General features: G+C 34.8%; 1 protein-coding gene and 1 non-coding gene across 4 annotated transcripts in view; one reads left to right on the top strand and one right to left on the bottom strand.

Annotated features, from left to right (window-relative positions):
- The window catches only part of ush (Zinc finger protein ush), a 129,745-nt gene that overhangs the window by 20,867 nt on the left and 94,207 nt on the right, over positions 1-14,671 (bottom strand). The gene's annotated exons all lie outside the window — the stretch shown is intronic.
- TRNAI-AAU (transfer RNA isoleucine (anticodon AAU)) lies at positions 3,167-3,240 on the top strand. The gene has a single exon. It is a non-coding gene; the product is annotated as a tRNA-Ile (tRNA).

Genomic DNA, 14,671 nt, shown 5'->3' with positions numbered 1-14,671 from the left:
TTACTGAGACCTTATTGTTCACGATTTATTATTTAAACACGCGGTCAGTCCGCCATTTTTATTAGCACAGATAAAGTTAATGCTAATGGTGGACAGGTAAATGGTTCTAAGTGATGTTATTGGCGCTATGTTCCCTTCGATTAATGCTGTTTGTCTGTTAGCGTTTTAATGACGCGAAGATACTTCGCCTATCGGAACTCTTTAGATTGCTGTGAATTAGCTACTTGCATTTAGAATTGAGATGGAAGTCGATTTATTGAGCCTTTGAAATATGTTAATACTTATCTTGTGGTTGTGTTAGAATATATTAAGACGGTTTGAACGTATCTATGTTTAAGGGATAGAGAATTTGCGAAGAACATTTCAAATAAGATGTTATAGTGTGTTGATTACTACTAATTTTAATAGCGCATATTTAGTGGAAATAAATCTACACTGTAAAACTTCTTAAAACCTGACTGAAATCAGTCTTAGTTTTTCTAAATTAACCTTTTAAAACACGCGTATTTTTCCAATATTTGCTAAAATAGACTTAACCTTTGGTGTTTAGCGAAGTTTTGTGTGTAAAAGTGTCAGTTCTCGGCGGTGGCGGCGCTAGTGTGCCGCGTGCGGGCGCGCGATAACGCACTCTGATGGATGCAGTGCGGAGATAACGCGCCTTTTCACTCCAGCGCGCTTCAACGTAAACACTTCGTACACTTTGTTAACATACTAAAACAAGAGTAACTTTAAATAAAATATGTTGTTTTCTGATTTACATACAGAGTAAAAAATTAAAAAAGAAAATTGGGCTACTAAAGGTAAAACAAACTAGTATTTTGTGGCCACTAAGGTAAGTATTTAACATTCATTTGATTTCAAATCTGTGTTAGTTAAAATGAACAAATTCCAACACTAATTGTTATTTAATTTAAGAACATTCAATTTGTGATAATAAAAAACCAAGTATCTTGTTGTTGAGTGCATCAGGCAAGGCGCATGGCGAAATAAACGGGGTGAGTGTTGCTCCGAGATAGCGGGGCCCACCCCCAGCCGTGCATGCACGAGATAACACGCCTTTGACCAACACTTGCGCTGCGCCTAGCGCCTACACCCCTCACGCACAGATTGATGCATATTTCAACAATTTTATTTAAATCACTCCAGACATAATGGAGTAGTTTTTGCAGTTTTCTTTTAGTAGTTTTTACAAATTAATTCAGATCTACGTCTAACAGAAGACTCCTATTTAAATGTAGTTCTTATTAAATCAGATTACTGTAATATTGTTAATGCTAAACTATGGATGTTTATTAAAGGATCTTCACAACAGCTCAAGGAAATTATAGCCAGGAAGAACACATAGGTTGCTAATAATTATTAAATTCCACGCGGATGTAGCCGCGGGCGATAACTAGTATAATTAAAATATAAGATGTTAGTGTGAGATACACAGGAATACATGTGTACAGATACAGTTTCTCATAGTCGTGTGACGTAAAGGGATAAGTAACACATATCTACATATGAGGCAATTTAAATCATACACCAATTTTCTTTAGCGACTCGCCAATATCTCTGAAAGCACTCTCGCTTATCTGAGGCGACGTTATCTCGCTTTAAGGGCGTTCACACACGAGCCGATACTGCGCAGACTCAGCGTTAAGTGCCGTTGGTGCCGTGATGCCGTGGTGCCTTGGTGCCGAGATACAATCCGTGAGGGACGTCTAATCTAGGCTCTGATAAATATTGGATGAGGCAATTAAATGTACAGCTTTTAAGATATCAATTTAAGTGCTAGTTAATATGATAGACTGATAAATATTACAAGAGTTTTGATTTTAGTTAACTGTATTCTTACACCTGCAAATTGATACGCGATTCTTGTAGATTACTCTTTAATAAAACGCAAATGAAATAAAATTATGGAAACACTAATTAAGGTCATTAACTATGAGTAGGTATTAAAGCTTTATCTAAGCTTTTAAAATGTAAACATGAATAATAAAAACAATAAGGCTAACGTTACACTAGAGGATAGAGGAATGATGCTAGATTCTTAACAAATTGCAATGCGGAATATTGTTTAGTGTGTAGTCGCCTTAAAGCTATAATGGCAAAGTGATTCATTTGTCTCACGACTATCCGAATGTTTTAAGCTTATCCGCAGATAGCAGTGGATGGAGACGAAATAAATGTCCCCCCGGCGAGCACCTATCTCTACAGATAGCGGATAGCGGGTACTCCATTAGGTTCTACCCGTGTGGGAGTCTGGTAATTAATACTTAAATTTATTGCTACATACACTTATCAAAATTTTCAGCCAATATGGCGATATTGTATTGTTTAATGCGAGCGCTTGAAAGTTTGCGTTTGGTTTACATAATAATGTACTGTAGTTTGCGATTAGTAGACGTTGCCGTACAGAGACTACCGTCCATGTACCTCCTTCTTAATTTAGTATAGTTCTAAATAGCAAGACGTGGTTAGAATTACTAACTCTTTGTCATCTATTCTATGACGAAACTGACGATTTAGTTCCTCTTTCATCATCAGCTCACTATAAGTCCCTACAGAGGGGATCTGAGCTTACCCTAAAGTTAGTGGTGCCTAATCTATAGTTAACCTCGCTGGCCAAGTGCAGGTTGGTTGACTTCACACATATCTTTGAATTTGTTCTCAGGTATGTGCAGCATCACGATGTTTTCCTTCGCTGTAAGAACGTCGGATAAATGTACATATGTAAATAAAAAAACACATTGGTACATGGCGGGATTCGAACCTAAGATGCAGATTACAAGTGTTTAACCCCTGTACCACGGGGTTCCGAGCGACGCTTAGTTCTAGTTTCGTGTAATGTACTCATGGTATGTGTTAAGTAAGCAATAAGCAAGTTGAGACGTGTAGTGCAGCGAATAAGGCGCTATCACACGTGCGGTAATGCGACACTCGGGCGATATTCGGGCGACATTCGCGCGACATTAGAAGTAACAAGACAACACTTTAATTGCAACTGCATCTAAACTGTATTAGTTGTAATGGCCTCAGTGTTACACTTAAGATTAGAGAGGAAGCGATTTCATCAACATTTTAAGAGACTTTATCTAAACGAATGGAACTTGGTTTTTTTATATTTCTACGGTAATATTTTTTCTTACTAAAAGCGTTTTTGGAGCTCTGTTCCACCGGCCCATTAGCTCAGTTGGTTAGAGCGTCGTGCTAATAACGCGAAGGTCGCGGGTTCGATCCCCTCATGGGCCAACCATACCTTTTACTTTAATCAATAGCCAAATTAATTATAGAATCTTGTTTTGATTTTATAAATTTCTCAGTAATAAACATACATTACTGAATGTGACTTTAAATATATAAATTATATCTTGTTCTAAATCGCTATACGCTTATAAATTGTAACAAAAGTCTTGTGTATAAGTTTGGACGGTGTTGTATTGGATGTTAAGAAGTTCGGCGTATCGCCTCGCACTGCTCCAGTCTGCATTGTAATATTGGGCGCTTCTGTTTGCCTCTTATATCTAAGTTAAATTACTTATAGACAATGATTTAACTGCAAATGTTATTACGAAAATTCTAATTTGAAATAGAATTTATTTGTAGAATTTGTTTTAACACTATAGTTATCTCCAAGCCAAGTCTAGACTTAAATTTTGTGGCATAACTTATGTTGAACTATTTATCCCCGCGTTTTCGTCCGCGCGAAATTAAAATAAAACTTAATTAGTAGCCTACGTGTACTATGTTCTACATCTGTGCCAAATTTCATCAAGGTACGTTGAGCCGTGAAAGATTTTGTTTTCAGAAGCCAACGGTAAATAATCCAAAAAAAAATCTACATATTTGAAATATTAGATTTATTAATTATGATACAAAAGTATGTATACTCCTTTACATAAAATAAGGGTGAATACACATTTATTCGTGTTAAAATTTTTTCACCAAATTAACACAAAATAACACTATTCTTACTGAATTCAAGTATAAAATACAATACGTAGTATATTGGAAGTGCACCCTGTGAGGTAAAGTTGGGGTGTATCTGCGCTGAATATATCACGCCGCTATCGCTACGGAGCCGGCACAGAGGGAAAGTTGCAGCGAGCGATAGAGTCCGCCTTATCGGTGAAAATTTTAAACTTAAACAACACGCTGCCTGAACAAGCCCTAAACTGTTTAAAAGTATAGTAAAATACAAGAATATTGAAAAAAAAGTATTTATTTGGTTAATATTAGTAATTTCCTTTGAAGTACAAATGTTTAAAGTTATATTAATCTGTGTCAAGAAAAAGGGTCTTGACGGACAGACGGACGGACAACAAAGTGATCTTATAAGGGTTCCGTTTTTTCCTATCAGGTATGGAACCCAAAAAATAGTTTAATAATTAAGAGCCTATATTAATCGTGTTATAAATTAAAATATCATACACGGGTGAATTTTACAACTCTGGAACAGAAGAGTGTGCTTCAAAAATACATTATTAAAAAATATAATCGTTTGAAAGTTTTAGAAATTTCAAGGCTCAGAAGCACAGATATAAGTGAAGCGCGAAATGAACACAAATGCAGTAGAAGTCAGCATGCCCTGTAGCTATAGGTCACCGCGACATCACTAAAAGGTAAAAAACATAAGAGTGAAGGGCAACCATTGAAGTTCTAAATAGCTAACCTTTTCAACCTTTGCCCAAAACGTTTACTAAATGTTTTAGACCTTTTTGAAATGTGTTATACGCTGAAATAATTCAGGACATTAAAAATCTTACTAATATTATAAATGCGAATGTTTAAATGGATGGATGTTTGTTTAAAGGTATCTTCAGAACGACTTAACGGATCTCGATATAATTTGGCATACATATATAGATGCAAGAACACGTAGGCTTCTTATCATTTTTTTTAACTCCGCGCGGACAGAGTCGCGGGTGACAGCTAGTATTTTCAATAAAAAATAAATATTTAAATTTCAATAAAACACCGGAAAAACGACGTGTTAATATAAAATCGCCTCTTGACCGGTTTAAAGCTAAAAAACATGAAACTCGACCCTTTCACACCTCGATATTGATCTCAGGAAACATATCGGCGTAAGTTGAGAATAAATAAGTGCGGAAGTGTAAGGGCGGGCGGGGCGTAGCGGGGCGTTAGCCGCAGTGGTCTTCCGGTCGCCCTGCATCGCTGATAACGGCCGTTACCCGCCGTTGGCGACCGTTAGCGGGTGTAACGACGCCGTTACAGGAGGCCCGCTTCCCGTCGGCCCTTGTATCATATAGTACACGATCCGATACTAAATAACCGATACAAATAAATATCCTTACAGGCAGTTAGTAAATGTTTAAATCTGAAGTAACATAGGAATTTATTTTATTACTTTACTTTTAGGGACAGTCTAAAAAATCCAGAAATTGATTCATCATCATCAGCAGCCTTTATCTGACCACTGCTGGGCAATGCCTTTCCCAATCCTTTCTACAGTACGCAAAATTAATTGGTAAATAAAATATCGCAAATATTAAAACAATAATAAAATCTACGATTTGATCTCACATCTACTCTATCGTTGATCGTCAGTAATAACAAAACAAATTGTCGCAGAAAACAACTAATTGTCAAATCATAAAAAAAAGATAAACACGTGCGAAATAGAACTACAGGGTGAATGATAAAAATGGCCGGTATCTGTGGCCATTAGTGCGCGCACCTGACTCGATATATTCAATTAGAGTGGGGCAGGGCGGGCGGCGGACGGGCGGCGATGTTATCAGCTAGTTTCACACGAGGGTAGTACAATACTGCTATTGTTTAAACATACAACGCTAAGAAAGAACACCTCCTGGACTTAGTATCTCTAAGATGTACAATAACTTGGGATGTGTCACGGTTTTTACTATATATACATTTTAATACTCTTTGGCAAATGTGTATTCAAATAATAAGATTACTGCAAAGTCTTCTGCTCTATGTCATTGTTCAGCCCTGGTGTGAATTATGGGCGGCCGTGCTCGCGTCTTTTCACACTACTAACTTGCTCACTCTATGTGCCGTCGACTTTATTATTGTTTAACGTATACGATGTTGCATTATTAAAATAAATTAAAAAAAATGAAACCGATCTTTAAGTGTAGGAAAATATTGAAAATAATATCTAATTGAAACTAACTTTTTGTAATTTTTTTCTAACCTTTTGACATAAAAAAACGTTCATCTTTTATTGGGTAGACAGTGTAACGAAATAAATCTTAATTTAAAACAAAATTAGGACCATAACAAAGCAACACGGAATCTTTATAAAATGTTTCTTATGATTCGATTCACATCTACAATTTACTATACGTATATACAAGTTATCTTGTTTGTAAGTTTGGACCGTCTCGACCTGTAGCAAGACATTAAGGACTATCATAGTGAAGTTAGACACCAACTCGACACGTGTTTTCCTGCCCTTTGCCTTTTGTATGAAAACTGAGAGACATTCCGTAGATGCCCAAATAAATGTACACTTAGATATACAGAACTGAACGCAATATAGTTTCTATACATTTATTTTAAGCTGAATATGTATTTTTTAATTTAAAAAGTTACATTTATTTAGGTTAAGGTTCAAAGCATACTATGTACATATAAAATTAAGATGGAAGGCCATAAGAAGTTAAATAAAACTGCAAATAAACAAAGGAATGAGAGTAAAATGGTACGTTATCGCGGGTTACAAGAGTCGCTCAGTCGTTCAGTCGCTCAGTCGTTCAGTCAGTGACGTGAGCGTAGTGTTGAGCAAACGTCGTTACAGCTTACGGCCTGCGGACTGCTAAATAAATCGTTAGGACCGCGTGAGAGACTGCCCTGATACGGCACGTAGCTACGCAGATCTACATTTACTGGATACGACAAGGGTTAAAAAGTTGAATTTTTAAGACGTAGACATCTGACAATCATAAAAAATAAGCATAATAAATCTTACTTAAGTATTTAATTTGAGATTTTATTAATAGACATCAATTTTATATTATGGTAATAAAGATTTTTTTTTTAATACGTAGACAATTACCCTTGATTGAATACAATATTTCCCGCATCCAATTCGGGTCATTTATTCCTTTAAATTTTTATAGCTTAGTATGAATTATGGCTATTCCAGTAATTGTATCAATGCTTGCAACACCGATAGCCAAAACAAACTAATGCAGAGAATTATTAGTGTTTTACTTATTGAACGACATCAAAGCTTTGCTGCAACTTTTCGCCTATTCTTGATATATGTACAGAACGGTACAAGTTTGCATCGCAGCGCAATGTAAATTACAAATTAAACTGAACTAAAACAGCACTATGTAATTTAGGTTACTATATATACAAAACTAGCTGTCGGCCGCGACTCCGTCCGCTCGGTATTTAAAAAAAATCGTAGCCTATCTGTTCTTCCACACTGTGTTCTATATGTGTGCCAAATTTCATAGAGATCCGTTCAATCGTTCTGGAAATACTTTCACACAAACATCCATCCATCCATCCAAACATTCACATTTATAATATTAATAAGATTTACAAAAAAAAAAAACATAAAGTTTGTGTTAAGTCAACCAAGCCGCACTGGGCCAGCGTGGTTGATTAAGGCGTAGTCAACCCTTATATCAGATCATTCAGTGAATCTTGAAGTGTTGAATTTAATACTATCTTTGTTACGACTCCATAGTTTGAGTTTAAAATTTTATAACAGATAAAAGCTGGTGCTGGTGGTGGTTCGGTGAGTTCGATAAGATTGTCGCCTGCAACCTTTATCTATCATAATTATAACTATCGCGGCGTCAATGCACCCCTCTCACACCCCCAGGGTGAAGATATTCTTGCCTCTTACGCTTTGTAAATAGAAAATACTGTACATTAGTGTATCAACTTAAAAATAATTATTAAAAACTGAAATAAATATGCAATACTAAGTTTATAAATAGAAAATTATAATTTTAAATGAATTTTGTTATTATTTTTTGTCCAAACGTTTTTGGTTATGTAAAACTTTTGAAACGTAAAAATGCATAATTTATTTTTTACTCTTCTAAAAATAAAACAATATTAATTAAAATAAATGTCACGTTCATTTATTTACTTGAAATAGACAACTTTTCTATTATTATCTAACTAATATTATAAATGCAAATGGATGTATGTATATATGCTTGTTAGAAGTATCTCCAGAACGTATATCGATGATATATGATGATATATATGATCGATAATTACGCACAGATGTAACTTATTCTGCGAGGACGGAGTCGTGAGCAACAGCTAGTTTTAAACATTATTAGTAAGAATCCTTTGGCGCGAATGACGTGCTTTCGTTACAAAGTCAAGTGTCAGAATGACTAGTGAGGGGACATAAACGTCGACATTTTAGTAAGGCTAGTGTTGCGCCAGTACACCGGCACAGTGTCGGATTTTTTTCTTATTCTGCGCGGACTGAGTCGTGGGCAACAGCTAGTTTTAAACATTATTAGTAAGAATCCTTTGGCGCGAATGACGTGCTTTCGTTACAAAGTCAAGTGTCAGAATGATTAGTGAGGGGACATAAACGTCGACATTTTAGTAAGGCTAGTGTTGCGCCAGTACACCGGCACAGTGTCGGATTTTGTTGTTAACACTAGTTAATAAATAAAATAGATTTATTTCGTGTAACACTTGTAGTAAATGCATAAAAGTAGTGTTGTTTGTCTCGAGTAAGTACATGCCGGAAAGGGACGTCAGTCGATGACAGACCCTTGGACCGGCAACACGTGTCGGTACGTGAAGGAGTATAACGCAACGAATGCTACAACACTTGAGCTTAATTTTATGAATTAAAAAAAAAAATAGAAACTTATGGAAAATAAAAACGTCATAATTGTATTGTGAAAATCAGAGTAAGGTTGTTCAAAGTGAGATTTGCACGTAGTTACTTTATACCGTTATCTTGAAGTCAGAGCTCTAGGGGATATGCGAAGGCGTTTCACCCTTTTCCTAATAAACAACACCGAGCTATCGCTATTCAATATTGTAACTTACTTATCGGTAATACAGTCTTGATTTAATTGCGCTAGATTTGGTTGATGTGTCTTTTTGATGTGGGCGGTAAACAGCAACAGATACTTTCAAGGCAAGTTAAACTTTAACTTAAGTGGGTAAGGTTGCTTTTTGTTTGTGAAGTAGAAATCTAAATAGCAACTGATAGTATTGTTTTAGGATTAAGATGTAACCTAAGATTCCAAGCGCTACAATAAGCATTCATGATTGCGCCACGATCCGATATCTTTTTGCTCTGTTCAATAACATTTAGAGCGATTTGTTCGATATATAAAAGGACGTAAGTGCGAAATACAAGCTTATGGAATTTGAACTTTACAGCATTTGAATACGTCACATTTTTAATTACCCATTTTTCTATTCAACGTGTGCGGTATCTTAAGATAATAGGAGTTATTTATTTTAATAATAATCATTCAATTGAATAGAATTGAACAATAAACATTACTTTGTATGAGTTGTAAAAGTAAATATGACTACAGAACCATTCAGTAATAACTTTTGATGAACATCTTAGAAGGAAGATTGAAGGAAGGTTCATGAAAATCCCATCTTGTTTAAAAATCTGTTAAATTTGACTTTGAATACGATGATAATGTTAGTTTCACACTATCAATTTTTATTATTTTTGTTACCTCTAAACATTAAGAGAAAAAAAGATTAGCAGTATCAAATTTTTTCCAAAAGAGATGTTGGAAAATCGTTATTATTGTATATAGCGAATGTGTCGTGCGAAATTTTTAAAGAAGCGAATAACTGGGATGGAGGGAGGAGCATTTATGACACAGAGCCTGTTTAAATCACACGTATCGGCGAGACTGAGGCCGCGGCGATACTGCGCGCCTCTGATAACGACGAGGTGACCAATATACACGGAAAATATGGGACTGTAGAGAAAAAAATCTTTATTTAGTTAAAGCTTAAGTTAAAGAGAAACCTTCTACAATACATACTAAACATATTATGATAAAGGTTACTCGTGTAATTTCCAATTTATACACCTTTTTTTTATTTTTCACACACAGATTTTTTTAATATGTTTAACTTAGCTGTATAAGTAATTAAATTAAAGTATTGTTGAAAATACAGCGTTGTTTTGATTTAAAATTTATTACATATCAAATAAAAATATCCCTTCCTTGACCGAACAATTTACGGACACCCTACAAGTCCGCGAGGCTGCACGGGGCGCAGAGAGCTTATCGCTAGCGGACAGCCCCATCTAGCGACGAGGGGCGCAGTCTCCGCAGCCCTGATAGACTGACTTCCTTGTCTTATGCTGTTCTGGAGGGAAACTAGCTTAGAAGGAAAAAATGTAAGGTTCAACAGATCGACTCTATATTACATTTACTGTGGAGTATCGGAATGGGATGTACGCTGACACTGAATATAAAAAAAATATTTTGTGTTATCAAATCTACATGTTATATTTATATAAAATTGTTAAATTATTTACTAGTAAATTATCTCATTGAAGTTAATTCTATGACCTAAAACGATGTTTAATCAAAAGCGAAACACATTTTATTTTATGGTTTTGAAGTAAACGTACCTATAAGTTAATAAATAGATTTACAAACGAACGAAGCCATAAACAGAAATACCTATCAGTGTTGCCATATTCGTAAACTACAAAACATAAACTTCATCGGGGGATAAACATTGTCTATGGCATAATGTCTCAAATGCCACTGCAGATATTTTTATCATGGCAACACCAAAACAAATACTGATAGCTTTCACAAAGAGAATGTGTGGGCGACGAGATACGTTTACTACGGACCTAAACATTCTGCGAGGTACACAAGATGATGGAGCGATTGAATATAAAGGCTTCATTTACATATTTGTTTATTTTATTACTTACCTTACTTACCAAAAAGACAATGAATTTCATATCAAAAATAAATGTTTTACAGCTGAATCTACAGATGATAATTTGAGATTAGTTTTCAGAGTCCAGTGTTATTGTCATTGTAGAATCAAGCAAAGAGTTTTTTTTTTTAAGATAAGGGGGCAAACGAGTCGCGGGAACACCGATGTGTTAATCATTCACATGGAAATATGCAATATCAGAGGAGCCGCAGATGCATTGCGGGCCTTTAAGCAGATGATACGCTCGCATCTAAAAGGATCCTAAGTCGTAGCGGTTCGGAAATACCGAGAACAGGCCATTCCATAACGCGGCTGTGCGTGGTAGACAATTTAAAATAGACATTAATATGAGTAAATCAGAATGTATTTTTTACCTGACTAGGAATGTTCTAGGAGATTAATTGGAGTGGAATAATTAAATTATTCCTTCGTTTTATAATATAAATTCATTAATATTTCATAAGCGGAGTACACAGAGTAAAAATATTGTTTTAAGATGTGTGGATAAAGCAGCAGTATAACAAAGAGCTGCGAGCACTTATAGTTGAAACAGGCGAGTATCTGGTGGCGGCGATAGGTCTGGCGGGGGCTGATAGCGCCCCACGCCGCACCCCGCGACACCCCGCGCCTGCAGCCGCCCGCGATAAAATAAACGTCGTAAAATGAAAACCCCGCGAACCTATTGATAGGATATTGTGTTATTTGTGGCGCTGCATTCATCTATGCGCTTGAAAACGCGCTTATTCTTATTGTTTAAAGATATAATTGCTTATTAACTCAGTAAAAGCATCTAAAATAGGAATCTAAAACTGAACATGCGTAGAAACAAAATTACGTTAAAACACTCTGTTGTTATGTCCCACGATGGGTTCAGGATTCGTGTAAATTAGTGGAAAAATTTAAACCTACCAAGTGATTTTAAAATTTGATTTTACTAATGTATCACTGGAGACCATAAAAGAAGGTTTCTGAAACTTCAATTAACAGCTGGTTAATAAATGTAATATTTATGATTTCGCTTATCACTTGGGGCACACAACACTGGTAAAATCCTCCAGGGGGTTGGGGGTGGCGTACGTTATCGCGCGTACTCCGTATCTGTGCTTCTGCCTGATAACAGTTTCTCTTAGAACTAACTATATTTTGTATTACATTTAAATATATTTGTATAATTTCGAAGATGGACTACAATCGATTGTCTATGGTACAAAGAAGATAATTTAGATAACCATTTTTTAATGTTTATTTTATTAATATCTCGAATAGAAACTAGTATCTCGGATTAAAATTTAAAAAAAATGTCAGACATAGCTTTGAATAAAATTAACATTACACTTGTGTATTTTAAATTTTAAACAATTTTTATTAAATGTTATCTATTGAAATTGTATAATTTACATTATTCGTATCTAATCTAGGAAAAATCGATACAAGAATATTATTTAAATATTAACGCATTTTATTATTTTAAAGGTTGTAATAAAAAGTTAAATTTACGATGTTTAAAACTTATATAAACGAATATAGAAATAGTTCCCTTAAATCTCTAATTTATTTAAGTAATATAGTAGACGTGAGTGTATGCAAAGCGTTTTATAGATTAAAATAAATATGACAAAAATGATTGTCACTTGCACAATACGCCACTGCCCACAAGATGGCGTTGTGTCGTGTCGTTTTGCGAAATATCGCGCGCTATCATTCGCGCATCAGACGCGCGGCCACCCCGCCAGCGATACCGAGATACCACGGCTCCCTTGTACACATACCTAGTGCAGTTTTTTGACTAAATTATAGAATAGACTAAACAAAGAATCCACCTTGAAATACTTTATTGATTTTACGAGAAAATAAAATTTCATGAAGAAACATCTCGGTCTAGATAAGTTCACACAACTTTTGAAACGAAATAAAAAGTCTATAAAATTGAAATGTCAATCAAATTTGTTCAATTTGACGCATCCGACATTTTAATACAAGCTCCTGACACGTTAATTGTGAATTTGACGAAATTATTACTTTTATTTAAATCCAAAATGCATTTTGATTACGCTACGGTGTAAATGGCAGCCATTATAAACAAACTACACGTTTAATGCACGTCAAGTAATCTGTAAGACAAGGGGATAAGGTTTAAATTACATCATACAGTTGTAACTATTGAATTGTTCACTTGTCTGACTGTTGCACGTCTGTGTTCTTAGAACACAGGTCTCTCCGCACGACCCCGACACAGGCAACCGGTCACCGCGTACTTGTAATCTTACCGTAGACTACTATTGTGATATTTGCAATAATATATAATGCCATCCCTTTCATTTACTTTGACAAAACAGAGACAACATATGTATTAATAAAATTGTCACGTCAATTTAATTGAAAAGTTTATTTAACAATATTCGGTATTTGTATTTTTTTAATTTCTTTAAAGGCATTTTTATACGTAGTAAAATTTATAAGCCGGAATTTGATCTTAAAAAAGGTTAACTGTACAAATCCGAATAAGATTTGCTACTCGCTGAAATTAATTTTTAAATTTTTTAAATTAAAACCACGTGACAACTGTTGTGTCTTTTACTTTAACCTAGTCGCAACAATATAAATAAACTGTAACTACTAATCCGGTTAAAAATCTTATAAATTACAAAAAAAAACTTATAAATATTAATAAAGCGATATTGTCCGAGTAAAAACATACATATTTTGATTATTATCAAGAAATATCGATTATCCTTGTACTTAAGAGATGACGACATGACAGGTGTGAGCGAGACAGAGCGATTGAAAAAGTGAAATGAAACGAGATGTGGATTTATCTTTTATCTTCGTACATAAAATAAATATTTTAAGCAAATCTGAGGATACCGCAGACGCGTTATCGGCTTATTGTAAACAACTCGTGAATAATGACGTTTTTAAAAGCATTTTATCTCAGTTGATAGCAGAGATTTTACATTCGTATATATTAACATACATATAAATATATACAACTTATTAAAATGAAAAGCTATAGTTATTTTATGACATTTTTCTAAATGTAATTATTTTAACTTTTCCTAAACCGACACAATTTAAGATACAACTCAATCCGTTAAGAATTTATTGAGAAATTAGCGGACTTCAAAAAACAAATACTGAAATGCGAGAACGTAAACCAAAATGAAAACTTTTACATTTGTTTTTAAACTAGTTAAAATATATTATAAATTAAATATGATAAATATTATCGATGAAAACTTATGCTATAAACAACAATATCTGTGTCCATTTTAAGCAAAGCAAAAAGCTCACATATAAGTCTAGATGTATAACGTTATATTGAAAAAAACGTACGACAATTTATCGTAATAAGTTAGGACTATTCGGCATTCGGTGGGGTATCTCGGAATCACGGGTATCGGCCAAATCTCACCTTGTGTGTCCAGTGCGGTGCGGGGTAGACGCGGGGGGAACGCGGCGAACGCGCGATGTCGCATGACATACGGCTGCGATAGACGCGCGCCTCCGAAACAATGTGGCCATGCGCTTAGTATTTAGACGGCGAGTACATTTATTTGTGTTTTATTATATTTCTTCAGTGGCTTTACAATTTTCCGAATCGTATTGAACGATGAAATAGTTTTAATCTCTGCTAACTATAATTGGAGAAGTCCAGTCTTAGTTCTTGTAGAATATATTTTTAAATTAATTTTTATAATGTTCGTTACTAAATTGTAGTCTTGTTTTTTTTCAGTACACATTTGGAGGACTTGATTAT

Source organism: Papilio xuthus, unplaced genomic scaffold (genome assembly GCF_000836235.2).
Source record: "Papilio xuthus unplaced genomic scaffold, Pxut_1.1 DF824655.1, whole genome shotgun sequence".
Lineage (NCBI taxonomy): Eukaryota > Metazoa > Arthropoda > Insecta > Lepidoptera > Papilionidae > Papilio > Papilio xuthus.
This window is presented reverse-complemented; position numbering and strand designations above follow the sequence as displayed.